The sequence below is a fragment of the Ictalurus punctatus genome, chromosome 4 (assembly GCF_001660625.3).
Source record: "Ictalurus punctatus breed USDA103 chromosome 4, Coco_2.0, whole genome shotgun sequence".
NCBI classification, from domain to species: Eukaryota; Metazoa; Chordata; class Actinopteri; order Siluriformes; family Ictaluridae; genus Ictalurus; species Ictalurus punctatus.
Window position 1 is genome coordinate 18,415,521 of NC_071284.1, and position 20,181 is coordinate 18,435,701.

Here is a 20,181-nt window from a genome sequence, read left to right on the forward strand (position 1 = left end):
GTAAATTAATTTTTATAGTGACCCCTTCTGGTGGGTAAGGGCCGTGTGACCAAACTACCAAATTCGGTGGTGATATTTCAGTGATATCCCTGTCTTATAGCTGTTTAAGTAAATCAGGCACTGCCTCATTAGAATTGATTGACGTGGTGGCCATATCGTTTAGAAATGTCAACATGTTTTGAGTTTCACATGCTGCTGAGTAGATTGTAAAGAGTATAGAGTAAAATTGTGAAGATAGGACAAAAATCCTAGGTAAAGTTCTCTAAAGTAGGTTTTGCATATTAAGCAAGTTATAAAACATTTGAGTAGGTGAAGCTAAATTGTCCAAAATGCACTTTTTAGGGGATAATGAGTCAAAGCATGGGAAAAAAGAACTTTCACTGTACCACTTAGTTTATAAAAGAAATGCTTGATTTTTTTTTTTTTTTTTTTTTCATAAGTTGGATTTTATGTTAATAACTGAATCCTGGTCACAGTTGGGAGACATAAGTCCCTTTTCTGAACTGGTCCCAAATTCTTGTTCGTTTTTTTTTTTTACTCTCCCCATCGAAACCGTCGAGGGTGTGGCTTAGGGACAGTTTTAAAATGTTTTTTTTTTCACTCGCAGCCAAATTGTTTCTGTAAAGGCATTTTTGACCTTTGAAGTTAAATTACTTAGATTTGAACGGAAGGGCCCTGTTCTGAAAGCAGTGATCTATCGCCCTCCACATCTTGTTAAAGATTTTATTTGTGAATTTACAGAATTGTCGGGGTTTATTACTACAATTTCTGGTTAATTTTCATTAGTAGGTGATTTTAATGTTCAAGTCTGCTTCCCGTCAAATCTATTATCGAAAGAGATCTTAACCCTCGTTGAGTCTTTTAACCTGATTCAGTGGATAAAAATATCCTACTCACATACTTGGCCATAATTTGGACCTCGTGCTTACCTTTGGGTTCTCTGAGCTTGAAATATCTGACACAATGCTATCGGACCATAAGCCGATTTTATTTTCTCTGTCTCTCCCTAATCTACCTTACTCATCTGTTGAAGCTCAAACTCAGTCTAGGCATTATTCATCTCAATTTCATTTTACTTTTAATCTGTTGTTTAATGATCTGAGTTAACAACTATTGCTGGATTCGTCATTTCCTGATCTGGATGTCGACCAACATCTTGAGTTGCTAAATGCTGCATTGCTGGACATTTTAAAAGTGAATGCTCCTTTTAAAGTGTTTAAACCAAAACCCAAAACAGATCATTGGCAAACTTTCAAAACTTGTTTGCTCAGACAAACTTGCAGAAAAGCAGAGTGGAAATGGCAAAAGGACCATCTTCAGTCTTCATATGAGCTGTTCAAAGCTGCCTTCTGGCTTACCAGAATGCTGCCAAGGCTGCAAAAGCTGCCTTTTTCTCTAGTTTAGTCTCAAACAGCTGCCATAGACCAACAGTTTTGTTCTTGGTTATAAATGCTGTTTGAAACCCACCTGTTAATCATATACCTAATTCCTCCAATGCATTATGTGAAACCTTCTTGAGTTTTTCCATTGATAAAGTTTCAAATCAAAGACAGTAGGTGTTACTTTTATATAATAATAATAATAATAATAATAATAATAATAATAATAATAATAATAACAACAACAACAATAATAATAACAACAACAACAAACTTTATTTTATAGAGCACCTTTAAAAGCAGTTTCTCAAAGCGCTGTACACAAAATAAGCAGTACACAGATTTTTTTTTTATAAAAGTTAACAACAACAATAATAATAATAATAATAATAATAATAATAATAATAATAATAATAATAATAAAAGTAGACATCAGCAGTTAAATGCAAGTTTAAAAAAAGTATGTCTTGAGTTGAGCTTTAAAAATGCCAATGGTCTGAGCTTCCCTAAGTTCAAGAGGAAGAGAGTTCCAAAGGGAAGGAGCATTGACAGAGAAAGCCCTTCACCCATAGATTTTTTAAGCAGTATCATCAGCTTAAAAATGATAATGGAGGTAGAGCCATCACAGCAGATGCCCAAGTGGAGATAAATAAATATTGAAAAGTAAAGGGCCTAAATCTGATCCCTGAGGAACACCAGTGAGCATAGACCTAGTGTCATACCTGTAACCACCCATAGAAATAAACTGGGAACGGTCAGTAATATAAGGTTCCTTTTGCATCTTCTCAGCCGCTAGCCTCATTGGAGGTTTTTGATCCCATTTCTCTACAAGCAGTCATTGAAATTATTGCCACCCACAAAACTTCTATCTGTCCTCATGATGTGATTCATCCCTGGTATTTTAAACTGCTAATAGAGTATGTTGGCCCAGGTCTGTTATCCTTTTTAACAAATGTTTACCAACCAGTTCTGTTCCTACATGCCTGAAAGTGGCCACTGCTACTCCCCTACTTAAGAAGCCTTCTTTAGACACATCTGTCTTTTATTGCCCTATCTCTGTGGTTCCTTTTATCTCCAAGGTACTGGAAGAAGTGATGTCAACTTCAGTCATTTTTAAATAAGAACAACATTTCTTCCAGTCAGGGTTTAAGTCTTTTCACAGCACTGAATCTGCTCTGTTGAGAGTTCTAAATGAAACTGTAGTTGCAACTGAAGCCGGTAATTCTGTGATTTTAGTTCTCTTATCTACAGCCTTCGACACAGTCGATCACACATTGTTTCTATCTAGATTAGAATCCCACGTGGGGCTAAAAGGTTCAGTTTTTAATTGGTTTAAATCCTATCTACTTGAGAGATATTTTTCCGTCAGGATTGGCAATTCTACCTCCTCTGCTGCTCCACTTGAATCTGGTCTTCCCCAGGGCTCTATTCTGGCACCTTCACTCTTCTCCCTCTACCTGCTCACCCTTAGGCTCGATTCTGAGAAAGTATGGAGTATCATTTCACTTTTATGTGGTTGATACTCATATCTACCTGCTGTTATGACCCTTCCGCATTACAAACTCTTTTATCCTGTCTCGATGTGATTAAACTCTGGTTAACCAGTAACTTTTTGACTCTAAACGAGTCCAAGACTGAGGTTATAGTTTTTGGTTCATCCGACAAATTTGAGTTTAATAATACCGCTCTGGGAAATAAGTCTGTTTTTAATTCTTATTGTGTATGGAACCTTGGTGTTTTTCTAGACAGTCGGTTATCATTAGACAAACATGTGTCCTGTCATTGCCTCTAGCTTTTTTCAGCTTCACTTACTCTCCAAAATAAAACATTTTCTGTCTGAAAGTCCCTTGAGATAGCCATTCATACCTTCATAACCTCGCATTTGGATTACTGTAATTCCCTGGTAGCTCGACTTCAACTGGTTCAAAATGCTGCAGCTAAATTTCTAAAAAAAAAAAAAAAATAGTCGCAAATATGATCATGTCACTCCCACTTTGCGAGCTCTCCATTGGCTTCCAGTCCAATTTAGGATCAATTTTAAGATTCTTCTATCAAAATGTATATTTGAAAAAGCATGTATGTGTATGAGAGAGAGAGAGAGAGAGAAAGAGAGAATGAAAACCCTGCTGCCTATCTCAGCCTCACTGTTCTCGCGCCTGCAGAACTGCAACTTGTCTTCATGGCAAATGCAAAATATATTCATTTAAAACACTTCACAGGATTTCCTCCCGTTTTCTCCTTTTTTCAGAAATGGTGGGATACCTTTGCTACATTTTTGCTATGTCTGCACACTGTACATGACGTAGCCGACATTTACACGAGTTGGCTACTTTCTTCCTGAATCATTTCCCTGATGAGCAGTAAAATTGTGCGCTAATCCAATGTAGTGGGTACAGAGGGGGGGGGGGGGGGGGGGATCTGGGGTTCTGGGGGGATGGGATTTTAGTGTGTGGATTTTTAGAAAAACATAATTAATTAGTGGAAATTAAAAATAAAACTTTCTTAACCATAAGTTTATGCAGCATTTTGGGGACCCTTGGTAGCTCGGGGCCCAAGGCAATTGCCGATCTTTGCCTAATGGTAAAATTCCGCCCCTGATGATAATATTTCAGTGTTTGCCGAAAGCTGATTATCTGATGATGCCCATATTTTTTAAGTAACCAGGTCATCATCAAACATCCACTTGCAGATTAGCATAGAGATGAGTTCCTTTTTTTTGAATGTTTTCCAGGAGTTTAATGCCAGTTTTGATATTGATAGTATACCTACTATTGACTGTTTTTGTCAATAATTTTGCACCATTTCTTTTGATGATTTTTTGACCTTCCTATTCTGCTGCATTTTCATGTTCTCAAAGAACACTCTTGTGGGTTTTTTTCTAAAGACAGCAAGCAGAGGCCATCCACATCAGATCTGTTTAAAATAATCTCAACAAATCTTCGACTAAAGGTATATAACATTTAACATGGCAAATATTCAGCTTGTTCAATGTGTTGAATGCAGGATGTTTAGTAATACTTCCTCCTTCATTAAATAATTAATTATTATTTAACATAATAATGTTCGCTGAAGTGTAGGGTGTCTATGTGGTGCCCTGAAAACAATGTGGGCTTTATAGATAATTGAAGTAGTTTTGAGGGCAAAGCTGGCCTGTTAGGGTGGGACAGTATACACCCCATTGAGGAAGGTGCTCCTATCATTTCTTGCAGCATAACTCAAAGTCTTAGAACAGGTCTAGTTTAGCAATTTAACCTAGTTAATATTGAAACTGTGTCTGTTCCCCGAGCAAACTAAAATGTAAAAAAAACCCTCTACATTTTAGTAACATAATTAACATAAAATTAGATCATACTAAATGTACAGCCTGCCCATTTGATCTGAAGCTGGGACTGTTAAATATTAGCTCTCTTACATCTAAAGTACTTATTGTTAATGAACCTGTTACTGATCAGGAGTTTAATGTACTGTGTTTAACAGAAACGTGGATTAAACCAAACAAGTATGTGGCATTAAATGAAGCTAGTCTTTCCGGACACAGCTACTTACAGCCTTGTCTACTGGCAGAGGAGGTGTCACAGTTATTTATAATGAAAATGTAAGTATCACACAAAAACCTGGACATACATTCAATGCGATTAAAGCAAAGTTCTCTATATTAACTGCAGGACCTCAATGCACAAGCAGCATATATGACCCACAGGATAGAACCATAAAACAATGGACTCTCTCAGACAGAAAACCCAACCAGAAGCTCTGGACCAAACATTACAAACTAACTTCACTCAGCTAATACTAATGCTAATACTCAGTATCCTCACTCACTATATGCTAAACTGCCACGTAATTACTGCCTGTTTGTGCCTGCCTTATCCCAGCTATCTTGAAACAATAGGGCAAGTGTTAGATACATCTCTGACCCAGGGCTGAACCATCTCAACCACAGAAACCCCTGTCAAATCACATGATTTAAGCCTTTGGGCCAGACCAGATGGCTCACCCAACAGATAAAGTCCAAGGATCATCATCAATAAAGTTGATAACTTCATCAAGAAACGACGGGGGGGAACTCCCCTTGAAATGAGACCTTTTGGCCCTTCAGGAAAGGGTCAACACAAAGCCCCCCGTGTTCACACATTCCACAATCAGAGCACCCCATATAGCCTACAGAGGCAATAACTGTGAAAATTAACACATCTTTAAAACAACTACAAGCACCTATTTTCTGCCATGTTTTCTTCATGCTTATAACCATTAAGTTGCCACTAATTGTTTCATTTATTTAGCATGTATTGGTATAGTAGTACTAGTATGATTGTTGTGGTTGACTATTAGCAGTGTGTTAACAGCAGCCTTTGTGTGGTATGTGTGTATGCAGCCTATGCCTTGTGTGATATGTGTGTGTTTGTTGAGTGAATTCCTGAAGGATAAGAGTATTGAAATTTGGGTAGAATGTCATTATATGTATATGTTAATATTTCAGAACAAAGTTTGATCCACACATCATGAAAAGTGTGGAACCACCCATCTGCAGAAACAATGGACTGATTAATGTCATAGGTGGAGAACATGGTTTACACCCAACCCTAAGACAATGTTTGATTGGAGGAAACATTCTGGGGCTGGTCTACCCAGAAAGAGAAAATCCAATGACACCAAAGAATTCTCTCTCTCTCTCAGCTCATCACTCATCTCATCAGAAGAACAACAACAGAGGTGGCAAAAAGTCTCCAGCCATCACATCTGCTTGGAGACCCAGCTGAGAGCCGTCACCAGCTCTTCAAACCTACTGCCTACCAGACTCCAGTCCATTCATAATTCCGATTGGTCTTCTGAGATGCCACTAAAATGCCGACTAGACCATTGATGAATAACCATTGCCGGAATCCCCTCAATGCCAGGATTTATCTAGGAAATCCCCTCAACAGGCAAGCATGATGCCTCCAAAATATAGCTAAACTGGTGCATATAATATTAAGTTTAAAGCCCTTCTGAAGAAGTGAAAATAGATTAATAAGTTGATGGTTCATTCAGGTCATGGTCTGTGAAATAACCTACAGTGCTACAAACTCGGAACCTCATTCATACTGTTCAAACCATTGTCATCCCATTTGTGTGTCTGTGTGTGTGTTTATGTGTTAGATTAGTTTCTGTGAGTGTACACTGGTGCACAGGGTGTGTGTGAAGCATCTAGTGCAGTAGTAGTAATAGTACTACTTGCCACATTTTGCCCCATGCTTGCTACTCTCTGCTTACAGCTATTGCCACTGGATAGCCTCCTTGATAGAAGGTGAAAAGAGGCGCAGAGCCTCTCCACCACCAAGACTACAGCAGTGCCTCCACGAGCGTATCTCACGGTCCCAGGCTAAACTACAGGGGATCTCGGAGCAGCAGTGGGCCCCAAAGACGAGACAGACAGGCCTACCACTGTGTGGACATGCCCTGGTGCCCTGGTGCCCTTCAACCACTGCCCCAGCTATGGGCAAATAGTGAAAGTGTAAAGTGTAAGTGTATTGAGACTAAAGCTAAGGGAGCACACCCTGACAGAAAAGCAACGCACTGGCGGTGCACAATAGGGGGCCTTAACAAATTACATGGCAACCTCCTGCAGCCAAGATGTGGGACCAGTTTTCCCGGGACCCCCCTTGCCACTGGATTTACTATATCATGGTGAAGATAGTGCTACTGGGGATGGTGCACCCCCTTCAAATAAAATTTAAACTTAAAATCCTTCCTTGCGCAGGTCTCCATTTTTGACCATCATGAACAATATCTGGACCCTACATAGGTTAAAGACTTGGTGATGGGGTGTCTTGCAATGAGAGTAGGTATGAATGGACTAAGAGCTCCAAGTCAGAACCCTGCATGAAAGTGGCACAGGGTATAGCATTAAATGAAGCCAGTCCTCTTAGATACAGTTATATACATCAGCCTCGTTTAACTGGTAGAGGAGGAGGTGTCGCACTCCTCCATAGTCAAAATCCAGGCGTCACACAGAAAACTAGTCATAAATTAAACTCTTGTGAAGTTCTTTGTATCAGTATAACTTATGTAGCCACAAAAAATAAGTCAATTCCTCTAATTATTATTTACAGACCCCCAGGGCCATATACTGAATTACTTAGTGAATTTTCAGATTTTATCTCCAATCCGGTTGTTTCTGTAAATAACAGACCACTCAACAATTAGAACGTAAATGGCGTCAAACCAAATTGGTAGTATTTCAAACAGCATGGAAGGAGAGCCTACTGAACTATAGAAAATCTCTTAGTGATGGTAGAAAAGTCTCTCTCTCCACCTTAATAGGAGATAACAAAGCAATTAGAGATTTCTATTCAACACAGTAGCAAAATTAACTAGGAATAAAAAACACTACAAAAAGAAGAAGTACACAATAATTACATAGCAGTGAAGATTTCATGATTTTTTTTCATTGGTAAAGTTGGAAATATTAGATGTGAATTCAGGCTATTAAATTAAAACCAGACAGTTTTATAACTAACCCTGTAGATGATAATATAATAATATCTGATCAACGATTAGAATGTTTTACTCCCCTTAGAGAGACCGAACTAGCATCATTAATCTCTTCATTGAATTCATCAACTTGCATACTCGATCCTTTACCTACATGTTTCTTTAAACAGATGTGTCCTGGAGTAATTGAACCCCTTCTATATATAATCAATTCTTCCCTTAGCACTGGCTATGTACCAAAATCATTTAAATTAGCAGTTATTAAACCCCTGATTAAAAAACCTGACCTTGACCTCTCTCAACTGTCCAGCTATAGACCTATATCAAATCTCCCATTGTTCTCCAAGATATTAGAAAATGTTATAGCACAGCAGCTATGTCTGTACTTACATAGGAACAACACAGTATCTAAATGAACTTTTGGTTTTCTCTGATGCACCACGCCTACTTGGATCAAAGGTACAGGCTATTTGACAGTACCTCAAATAGTGATGGCTACAGCTGTGGGAAGAGCTTTCTCTTATAAAGCCCCACAGTTATGGAATAGCCTTCCAATTAGTGTTCGGGACTCAGACACAGTCTCAGTGTTTAAGGCTAGGCTTAAAACGTATTTGTTTACTCAAGACTACCATGAGTAGACTTTCTGTTATGCAAAACACAGTCTTAAAAATCTCTCCCTCTCTCCTTCTGCCAAGCCACACATGATTTTAAGGAGATACTAGAGATCCTGATCTGTTTGGATGACCTACCTCTGGATGGAGTTCTCATCTACTCCAATTCCAGATGGACACACACACTGTGGTTGCTGGGACTACAGTTGCTTCTAAGGACAAACAGACTTCATATTAATCCATAATGAACTTTCCTTTACTTTTACACTATCTGTTGTTACCCAGTTGAGGATGGGTTCTCTTCTGAGTCTGGTTCCTCTCAAGGTTTCTTCCTCAACATCTTATGGAGTTTTTCCTTGCCACCGGCTTGCTCAATTTGGATAAATCCACACAATTAAAATCTGTATCCCCTGTTTATTTGTTTCTGTAAAGCTGCTTTGAGACAATGTCCATTGTAAAAAGCACTATACAATTAAAATTGAATTTAATTGAATTGAATTGAAATCTCTGATGGGCCTCACCAGAGACCAGTTCTGATCGCTGCTGAGCTGAGGTGCTACATCATTGACATTGCCATCCTGAGTGAGACCAGGCTCCTGGATAAAGGCCCTCTTACAGAGGGAGAGATGGATTACAGTTTCTTCTGGAAAGGTTTCCCTCCCAGGTGGAAAGTCTCACAGAAACACTTGTTGGCATTAGTAAAAGGCCAATGATCCTCCGCATCCCCCTGGCAAGATCCTCTTGCTTGGTGACTTCAATGCTAGGGTGGGACAGAACAGCAGGATATGGGGTGGAGTACTAGGTAGGCATGGTTTTGGCAGGGTGAATGCAAATGGCTTGAGGCTACTTACTCTTTGCTCTGAGCATAACCTTACTATAACTAACATGATCTTTGAACAGAAGGCCAAGTATAAGACCTTTTGGATGCACCCTCGCTCTAAACAGAGGAATAGGGACATCAAGGATGTTCACAAAAGTAAGTAAAGGAACCAGAAGCCAGTTCCAACGCCTCTTAGCTGAGAAACTAAGTGAGTTGGAACCTTGTCTGAACCCAGAAAACACCATGGAACAACAGTGGACCTATATCATCTCTGTGCTCTACGATGCAGCAGCCCAATCCATCTGCCATAAGAGCAGGAACCACAAAGACTGGTTTGACAATAACACAGACACCATCAACAACTTACTTGAGGAAAAGCACAAAGCACATTGGGCAACTTTAGATAACCCTACATACAACAACATCAGGCAGGATTGACCAGTAGTACGGAGAAAAGTGCAAAAAACAACATGGGTCATCCAGAATAAGTGGTGGACTGAAAAGGCACATGAAATCCAGTCTTTTCCTGATAAACATGGCATTCATATTTATTTATAATGCTGTAAAAACCATCTCCGGCCCAATAAATTGTTGTGTCACATCTCTGAAGACAGAAGATTGTCTAAAGATTCTGAACGATCAGGATGGTATCCTGTTGAGATGTGCTAAACACTTTGGCACCCTGCTTAACCAGGACTCTGAATGGTACATGTGTATGTGCACCCTCTACCGATAGGTTACAAAGGCATGGACATCTCACAACAATGGAGAGGTGCAAACATTGTTGTCATTTATAAGAACAAGGGTGACAAGGCTATCTGTGGCAATGGTAGGGGCATATCACTTCTTTCTACTGCTGGTAATATCCTGGCTAGGGTGTTGCTTCAGAGACTTATCAGTAACATTGCTGAGTCAGTGCAGATTGCTGGGACTACGGTTGCTTCTAAGGCCAAACAGACTTCATATTAAACCATAATGAACTTTCCTTTACTTTTACACTATCTGTTGTTACCCAGATGAGGCTGGGTTCCCTTCTGAGTCTGGTTCCTCTCAAGGTTTCTTCCTCTTAACACCTTAGGGAGTTTTTCCTTGCCACTGTCGCCACCGGCTTGCTCAGTTTGGATAAATTCGCAATATTAATATCTGTATACCGTGTTGATATTTCTGTAAAGCTGCTTTGAGACAATGTCTATTGTAAAAAGCGCTATACAAATAAAAATAAATAAAATAAAATTGATTTATTGTTGCATTCATTTGAGCTGATGTTACTATGCAAAAATGTACAGGTGAGCTATTTGTGACTTTGTAGCAGACATTACTTTGTAACATTTGTTGGTTTCTGCTAAATATGTCTGCAGTTCAAATGGATGACTCAACAATTTAAGAGATTGTTATTGAACACTTAAACATGTTAATTGTTACGCCACGGCCAGCAGAGGGCACTGCGGCACGGCTTCTGACTGGTCACGTGACTCTTTTGTTTTCGTTTGCTTCCTGCTTGGACATTAATCTAAGTCTGATCATGTCTCTGATTTGCCCCAGGTGTTCATGTTTTGGTTTGATTATGTTGACTATTTAAACCCCTCGGTGACTGCACACTTGGGGCAGTATTATTTGTTTTATATTTGTCATGTCAAGGAAGTATGACGGTATGTGCTAACGTGTAGCATGCTAGCGGTCGTAGCTATATATCCAGAGCTTAAGTATAGTCAGTAGAGACTGCGCTCCCTGAGTTTTGTTTGCCTGCTAATTAATAAAGACTTTGACCTGCATCCGCCTCAAGTCTACGTTTCGTAACAGAATACTGCGCCCAAAATGCGGAAGCAGCAGGTCGCCATGAGCACCGCCGAAGAGGCCAGGATTTTGGCGCTTTACCGTTCGAAGAGGAAATTGCTCAGTGCAAAGCCGAGCTGCGCGCAGCGTCATCCCTCGCGCCATGTACCCCGTCCCTGCCGCCGAAGAGCGACGCCGTGCAACACAGCCAGTAAAGTGACCTGAGCATCTGGCGCTTCCCACTGCAGGGGAATTGTACAGTGCCACGCAGCCAGCAAAGTGACCTGAGCATCTGGGGCTTCCCACTGCAGGGGAGGTACACCATGCTGCGCAGTCCAGAGGTGAAGGCTGACCCAGAAATTTTTTGGGGGGGGCAATGAGGACAGCAGAGCTCCAGCCTGAGGCCTACGGGGAGGTCTCAGCTGTGGAGCTCCTACCTGAGGTCAACATGGCGACCTCAGAGGGACAGCTTGAGGTGGCTGAGGAGGCCGTCCCGCTGCCCTGCCCGACCGAGGAAGCTGTCCTGCTGTCCAGTCCAGCCGAGGAGGTTGTCATGCTGCCCTGCACGGCCGAGGAAGCTGTCCTGCTGTCCAGCCCAGCCGAGGAGGCCGTCCCACTGCCCTGCCCGGCCGAGGAGGCCGCCCAGCCCTCCAGTGGCACCGGGGGCGGCGCCCAAAGATCCAGGGACGGTGCCCAGCGTTCCAGGGGCGGCGCTCAGCATCCCAGCGCCGCCGGGGGCGGCGCCCTGTATTCCAGAGCCGATGCCTAGCGTTCCAGGGGCGGCGACTTTCAACCCTGCTGGGGGTGCTGCTCCGGGAGGAGCACCCTTTGGAGGGGGGTTCTGTTACGCCACGGCCAGCAGAGGGCACTGCGGCACGGCTTCTGACTGGTCACGTGACTCTTGTTTTCATTTGCTTCCTGCTTGGACATTAATCTAAGTCTGATCATGTCTCTGATTTGCCCCAGGTGTTCATGTTTTGGTTTGATTATGTTGACTATTTAAACCCCTCGGTGACTGCGCACTTGGGGCAGTATTATTTGGTTTATGTTTGTCATGTCAAGGAAGTATGACGGTATGTGCTAACGTGTAGCATGCTAGCGGTCATAGCTAGATGTCCAGAGCTTAAGTATAGTCAGTAGAGACCGTGCTCCCTGAGTTCTGTTTGCCTGCTAATTAATAAAGACTTTGACCTGCACCTGCATCCGCCTCCAGTCTACGTTTCGTAACATTAATGTTAATACTTGTGGTTCTGATAATAAAACTGAAGAATCTGTTTCCTTAAACCAGTTTCTCATGCATTTATTTATTATAACACTGCATGTTTACAAGTAAATCATATTTAAAATTTGCAATTAATCATGATTAATCACAGCCCATGACTGTGATTAACTGGATTAAAATTTTTAATCGATTGACAGCACTAATAAATAATATAGCTGCAAGCAGCAAAGATTGTGGACCATTTCAAAATTGACATGGTAGAGAAATGTATCCCACAGACACAACATTTCAACACATTTGGATCAATGGCAGATTTTAAGTTCATTTTTTAAATATTCCACAAATAATCATTGTAGAGAAAATCCATCATGTGGACATTGTGGGTTCTTAAGACCTTTTTGTTTCCCATGAGCAGCAAGACTTGCATATTAATATTCAGCCATTTTGGCCTGGCAGGGTCGAAATTCCATCATTTTGAATATGTCAACTTTGAGGCATGGCCTGTAGCACCCCCATTACTCTGTTTATGTCCATTCTTTCTGAGAAGTGTAAGTTTAGTCTCAAGTTTCAGTGTGCCACAGTAGAACAATATTTAGCAAAATTGACCAAGCTTCATGTTTCTGGAGAAGACAACTTATTCTTTCTGTTAGCATTAGATGTGGCCAAATCAACCACAAAATGTCTGCCTAATAGACCATAAGCCCACCCTTGCCAGAAAGCCATGGATGCGTGTGTGTGGCCCCAAACTTATGTGCGTGTAAAGCAGTCAGTGAGAATTCGAGTGTGCGTGGATTGTGGAGGAAGGGAGACATCCACTGGCAGAGTGCACTCCCATTTAACCATGCAGATATTCACAATAAATCTATTTTTCATCTTACTTTCACCCATTTCTCAGATTTGTTACTCAACATTGTGAAGAGTCTTAATATAAATTGGTGATTGAATTGGAGGATCTGTTTTATGACTAGCGGATGTATAGTTTAGCGATAAATTATTATTCCTTTTAATGTCATTGATTTTGGAGATATGAGGTTGCCATAGCACATGGTAACATACTGTAGTGTCCTCTTTGTGTGTTGCACAGATCAAGTCCATAGGTTAATGTTCCATTAATTTATGGACACAAGAATTATGTGCAACAATTGTCAATTCACCAATACTTTGGCCAATTTTCATTTCATTCCTTATTGCTTATCACCCTGTAGAAAGACATGTGTCCCACACATGTACCACAATTCATGTCAATCAAACCTATGGTTCATGAGGTGAAGATTTTTGTAGTTTTGGACAAATTTTCAATGTACTGGAAAATCTATCATGGCAGACTTTATGGGTCCCAATGATGATTTGTTCCCCATGAGAAATAAAGCATGTATACCAATTTTCAGACATTTTGGACTTACGTGGTGGAGGGAAAATCACAGAGTTTGAGTGTGGCCTGTAGCACCACCTATGGCTCATGTGGGCCATTTGTGGTTTAGGAGTAGTATTCCTGTAGTAGTAGTAGTATTCCTGACCGAGGAATCCTAATAAACATGTAAATATAAATACCTCTATAATATATAACAATATTACACTTATTTCCTGTCTCCTCTGAGACTGTCTCTCTCCCATTCAAACACTTCTCTCTCTTTTTTGCCTTTTTTGACTATTAACAAAAGTAAGAGTGATTGCCTGTGTCATTGCAATAAAAAACTGAAAGTGATACAGCAAAGAATCTGCATAAATGACAACTAAAACACTTTACAAACATTACATATCTCTCTTTGTAACTACTGGGAAGTTTCTATTTGTAATAAACATGTAGACTAACATAACTGTGGATATAATACTTAGCAAGCTATGATACTTCGCAATCTATGATTCCTGTTATGATGTTTGGCTTCATAACACTCCGCTAATTTACCTGAGGCGGTCTGATTGCTCCTGTGAGAACGCGCGCTGATAGAGAAGCATTCCCAGTGGCTGCAAACTGTAGGTATTGTGGCCATATCACAAAAGTCAACATATCGCAGAATATGCAACTAGCAGAATACCCCCACTAAGCCTATGTGTGGAACTCGCAAGATAAAAGGATAAAAAAGACACCCACCCCCCCCCCCCCCCCCCAAAAAAAAAAAAAAAAAAAAAAAACCTTAGCCAGTTTAAACTGGAAGGACATCCCCCATTGAATGTTCACTCCCTGGACTCAGTGCCCCTGTGTACCCCTATTTCCAGCCCTGAGTCTAGCAAAAATGAATGTTCACTTGAAAGGTGCTCCGCACTGTACTTGCTTAGTCCTGATATGCTGCCCACACAGGAAAGGAAACTGAAAAAAATGTCTATAATACTTTGTTTACTCTTTTTGTCTGTGAAACTAAAGAGAGTTTGGGTAAACTTAAATTTTTTAAACTACATTTTAGTCTCGTCTTTTTTCATCAACAATATTGCTGTCATGTAAGTAGCGGAAAAGGACTAAAACTACAGTTCTCACAGCCACTCCACCACACGGGATCACCACATGACCACCTACACCTAATCCACGCGACTTGTCCATGGTGAACATTGCTTCCCCCTTGGGCTCCACCTTGAGCTTTGTTCCCCCAACTGGCTGTGCAGCAGCCGTCGCTCTGCATTCAAGCCAGGCCGGAGCTATCATGTCATTACTCGGCGGTGCGGAAAAGACCGCCCCACATCTGAACCTCAGAGAGTACGGCAAGCGCTCTCTGTCCACCCCCCGAGGGTGAGAGACAATGAAATTTAAAGTGCTTAAGGACATCATGTCTTGTGTCTGGGACCCCCTCCTGAACGGACTATGAGCGTCGGGAGCCGCGTATTAAAGGGGGGATCGGTCATATAAATAGCAGAAAAGAACTAAGACTACAGTTCCCAGCAGCCACTGCCCCACATATCATCACATGACCACCTGAAACTGAATCTGATTGATGTTAATGGGCACGAGGTGTATATATAGCCACAGTTTTCACTGCACTTTTGTCTTTCGTTATGTGGGTTTATCCTTCTGTCTCACGGCATTCTAAGTCCTGGTTCTTATAAGTCTTGTTTTGTGGTTTTTTTGTACCTTGATTAAACATTTCAACTGTTATTCTGCATTTGCATCTGTCCTTACCTCTGTGATGTGACAATTACATATTAATAGTCACAGTTAGTCTCAAATGACATCACTGTCAGCTCGTCATCATCTCATCTTAGTCATGGAAAAAAAATTGTTGACAAACATTTTTCATCATAGTTTTTGTAACAAACTTAATACTAAATGGTAAATGGTCTGCACTTATATAGCGCTTTTATCCAAAGCACTTTACACTGTGTGTCATTAACCCATTCACACACACACTTACACACCACTGGTAGCAGAGCTACCATGCAAGGTGCTAACTTGCCTTCGGGAGCAACTTGGGGTTCAGTGTCTTGTCCAAGGACACTTGTGGAGTCATGTGGGCGGGAATCGAACCACCAGCCCTACAATTAGTGGACAGTCTGCTCTACCACTTGAGCCACAGCCGCCCCAATATTAATGTACATTCATTATTAAAATTACATGCTTAAATAACTGGTCATCTGAATTGAATAGGCATAAAATTGTCAGTAACACGGATGTGCTTCACATGATTCTCAGCCTGTTTTTTTGTTGTTGTTTGTTTGTATTTAAGTGCAGATTGTGAACTGTGGACTTTCAAAATAAAATCATACACACTCTGCAAGTCTTTGCATTTGAGTATCTAACAGTAAAAATGGCATCAAATCTATTTGACAGCAAATTTACTCTGTTATACAAGTACACTCACTACTTTACATTGTAGCAAAGTGTAATTTCTTCAGTGTTGTCACATGAAAAGATGTAATCAAATATTTACAAAAATGTGAGGGGTGTACTCACTTTTGTAAGATACTGTATATAGTTATCCATTGTCAGGTTCTTCTCATGGAGTAATTATCCTCTCAAACTTGCATTATTTCATAGTCTGAATGACTGAGTCTCTAAGTTCACCAAACTGCTAAAAAAACGAAATAATGGTTATTGTGATCATAATTCTCTAACCTGTCTCCACTCTTAACAGAATCTGAAACAGTAGATAATGCACTGGTGCTTCTATGTAGCATATTGGGCAGTAAGTTCTCTCCAGCATTTCCTGTCTCTGGCCAGGGTCTCAGCATCATCTCATGTGATGTTCAATGCTTGCAGGTCTTGGGTGAACATTCTTTTCCACATGTTTTGGGGGCATCCTTGTTGACGTTTGGTGCCTGGTGATACGCATGTCATTGTGGTCTTGGGGATCTGATGGTTCTCCATTCAGAGGATGTGGACAGCCAATCGGAGTTTCCTGTGTGCGATGATGACAAGAGCAACAGAAGAGATCCTGCAAGTCATCTTGTTTTGCTATCCTACCACCTGCCCATTGGATCCAATCCCTTCCACAATGCTCCAGACCCTCAGTCAAGACCATCTCCCCTTCATCACTACTATCATCAATGGCTCCATAACATGTGGTCATGTACCAACTACATTCAAGAAAGCCAGGGTCATTCCCATCCTTAATCCACTTTGGAGCCATCTGATATCAGCAACTATCAACTGGTATCATCGCTCTCTTTTCTTTCTAAAATCCTCAAATGCATTGTCTACAATCAACTGTCTCTCTATGTCTCGCAGAACAACCTCCAAGATCCTAAACAATCTGGCTTCAAAGCGGCACATTCCACATAGACTTCATTTTGCCCATCACTGAGAAGCTTCATGCTGCTAGATCAGCCAAACTGTCATCAGTCCTCATCCTTCTCAACCTTTCAGCAGCGTTTGACACAGTCAAGCACATGAGTCTTAAAATTTGTGGTACATCATGGCAGTGGTTTACTTCCTACCTGGAAGGTCGCTCATATCAGGTGATGTGGAGTGGAACCAAATCTGCTCCCCATAGACTCTCCACTGATGTCCCACAGTCTGTTCTCCCTCTATACTCGATCTCTTGGTGAGGGCATATCCTTGCATGGTTTGAAAAGGTGAGGTCATAACAAGAGGGTCTCCCTCCATCCTTTCCTTCCCTCCCTCAGACCCTCTTGTTTCTGCTCCGATCTCAGCATGTCTGGCAGACATGTTATCATGGATGGCAGCCATGCTGAAACTTAATCCCAGCAAAACTGAACTGCTGTTCATCCAAAGTAATCATGATGCCTTCCAGGTCTTAATGTCATAGGTTGCCATCGGTACCACAATGGAGGTAAATATGCAAAGCTTGATCTTCAGGGACATGGATGGCAAGGACCAGATATCCTCATGTCTCTCCGTCGCCGTCTAATGATGTTCATCATGCAAGCCATATTGGTGTCTCTGAAGTTAGTACAGAGTTCCTGCACATCAGCGACTGTGGATTCCTTGAGCTTCTCCACTGTTTCTATGGTGTGGGCCACCTTTGGTTTAGTAGTTTAAGCTTGATATCCGCCCCGACTAGATAATGGTCTGATCCAACATCTGCTGCTCAGTAGAGGCTAGCATAGTTTAGAGATGATCTCCACTTCTGGTTAATGCAGATGAAGTCAGTTTTGTTGGGGGTGTGCCCGTCTGGTGATTGCCAAGTCTTCTTATGGATCTACAGTTGGAAGTATGATTTCCTGACACATAAGCCATTGTGTTCACAGAACAATATCAGCTGTCCTCCGTTATCACTAAGGAAGTTGGAAATTATGTGGGCTCCAATCTCCATCTCACAGCCCTGTCAAACACCAGCCAACTGGACACTGAAATTACCAAGTAGGATCTTACAGTCATGGCTTTTGGATGTCGAAAACATCTTGAAATTGCTCATAGAATTCATCCTTCACCATGCCTTCTGCATTTTCTGTTGGTGCATATACTCGAATGATGGTCACTTTGGCGTGAGCATAGGCAAATCAAGCTGCAATTATCCGATTGCTGGTGGGTTTCCAGCTGATGAGGACTTTTGCTGCTCTCCCCCCGAGGACCAGGCCAACACCATGTTTGTGTAATTCTTCATGTCTCAGGTACAGGATGACCTTTGCTGTCACTGTTGGTTTGGACACTATTCATCCACTTGACTTCATTGATGCCCAGGACATCTAGTTGCTAGTCATTGAGTGCTTGCATTATTTGAGTGAGTTGGCCACTTACAGAGTCCTCGCATTCCACTTCCAATGCGAGTGCTGTTCCATGCAGAGAATATCGTATCCCTCTTTTGGCACTGGACACCATTACTGGTTTCCTCCGGCACCATCACATGGTTTGGATCTGTTCCTCCACCACGATAACCAGAAATTGTTGATGTTCTTACTGTTTCCATAGCAATTATTTTTTATGGGGACGGGTTGCTAACCCAATGCCCAACCCTCTTCCTTTCTCATCTGGGCTTGGGACCAGCAATGTCAGCCGATGATGGCCGATAAGGCCGTCTTTAATTAATGCTAATAATATACAGTGGTGCTTGAAATTTCTATACTTCTGCATAAATGACCTAAAACATCATAAAAATTTTCACACAAGTCCTAAAAGTAGATAAAGAAAACCTAAACAAATTAGACAAAGATATTATACTTGGTCATTTATATTGGAAAATGATCCAATATTATATATCTGTGAGTGGCAAAAGTATGTAAACATTTGCTTTCAGTATCTGGTGTGACCCCCTTTGCAGCAATAACTGCAACTAAACATTTCCAGCAACTACTGATCAGTTCTGCACTTCGGCTTGGAGGAATTTTAGCCCATTCTTCAGTGCAGAACAGCTTCAACTCTGGGATGTTGGTAGGTTTGCTCACAAGAACACTGCTTGCTTAATGTTTCTTGGCCATTCCAAAACATTAACTTTATTCTACTTTAACCATTCTTTGGTAGAATAACTTGTGTGCTTAGGGTTGTTGTCTTGCTGCATGACTTACTTTCTCTTGAGATTCAGTGCACGGACAGATATCCTGACATTTTCCTTTAGAATTTGCTGGTATAATTCAGAATTCATTGTTTCATCAATGATGCAAAGTTGTCCAGGCCCAGATGCAGCAAAACAGCCCAAACCATAATACTATTATATGTGACAGTTGGGATACGGTTCTTATGCTGGAATGTGTTTTCCTTTCTCCAAACATAGCCCTTCTAATCGAAACCAAATATTCTATTTTGGTCTCATCAATTCACAAAATATTGTTCTAATGTCCATGTGATCTTTAACAAACTGTAGTGGGGCAGCAATGTTCTCTTTGGAGAGCAGTGGCTTTCTCCTTGCAACCCTACCATGCACACCATTGTTGTTCAGTGTTCTCCTGATGGTGAACATTAATATTAGGCAATGTGAGAGAGGACTTTATTTGCTTAGAAGTTACCCTGGCTCCTTTGTTACCTTGCAGACTATTACACATCTTGCTCTTGGAGTGATTTTTGTTGGTCAACCACTGGGGACTGTTACCCTGGGGAGGGTAACAGTGATCTTATATTTCCTCCATTTGTATAAAGTCTTTCTGAGTGTGGACTGGGGAGTCCAAACCATTTAGAGATGGTTTTGTAACCTTTTCCAGCCTCATGAGCTTTAACAATTCTTTTTCTAAGGTCATTAAAAAATCTAATTTGTTCATGCCATGATACACTTCCACAAACATGTAAGGATCAGACTATGATCCCTGTTCTTTAAATAAAACAAGGCACTCACTCACACCTGACTGTCATCCCATTGCTTGAAATCACCGGACTCTAATTTCACCTTCAAATTAAACTGATAATCCTAGAGGTAAACATACTATTGCCATTCACAGATAAGAAATATTGCATCATTTTCCTTAAAAAAAAAAAAAAAAAGATCACGTATAATATTACTTTTACATGAAAATCTGATGAAGTTTTAGGTCATATTTATGTGGATATACAGATATATCACAAACTTTGAAGCACCACTGTAAAAT

At 40.9% G+C, this 20,181-nt stretch overlaps 1 protein-coding gene across 1 annotated transcript in view; it reads right to left on the reverse strand.

Annotated features, from left to right (window-relative positions):
* Positions 1–20,181, reverse strand: part of reln (reelin) — a 610,589-nt gene that overhangs the window by 342,685 nt on the left and 247,723 nt on the right. The gene's annotated exons all lie outside the window — the stretch shown is intronic.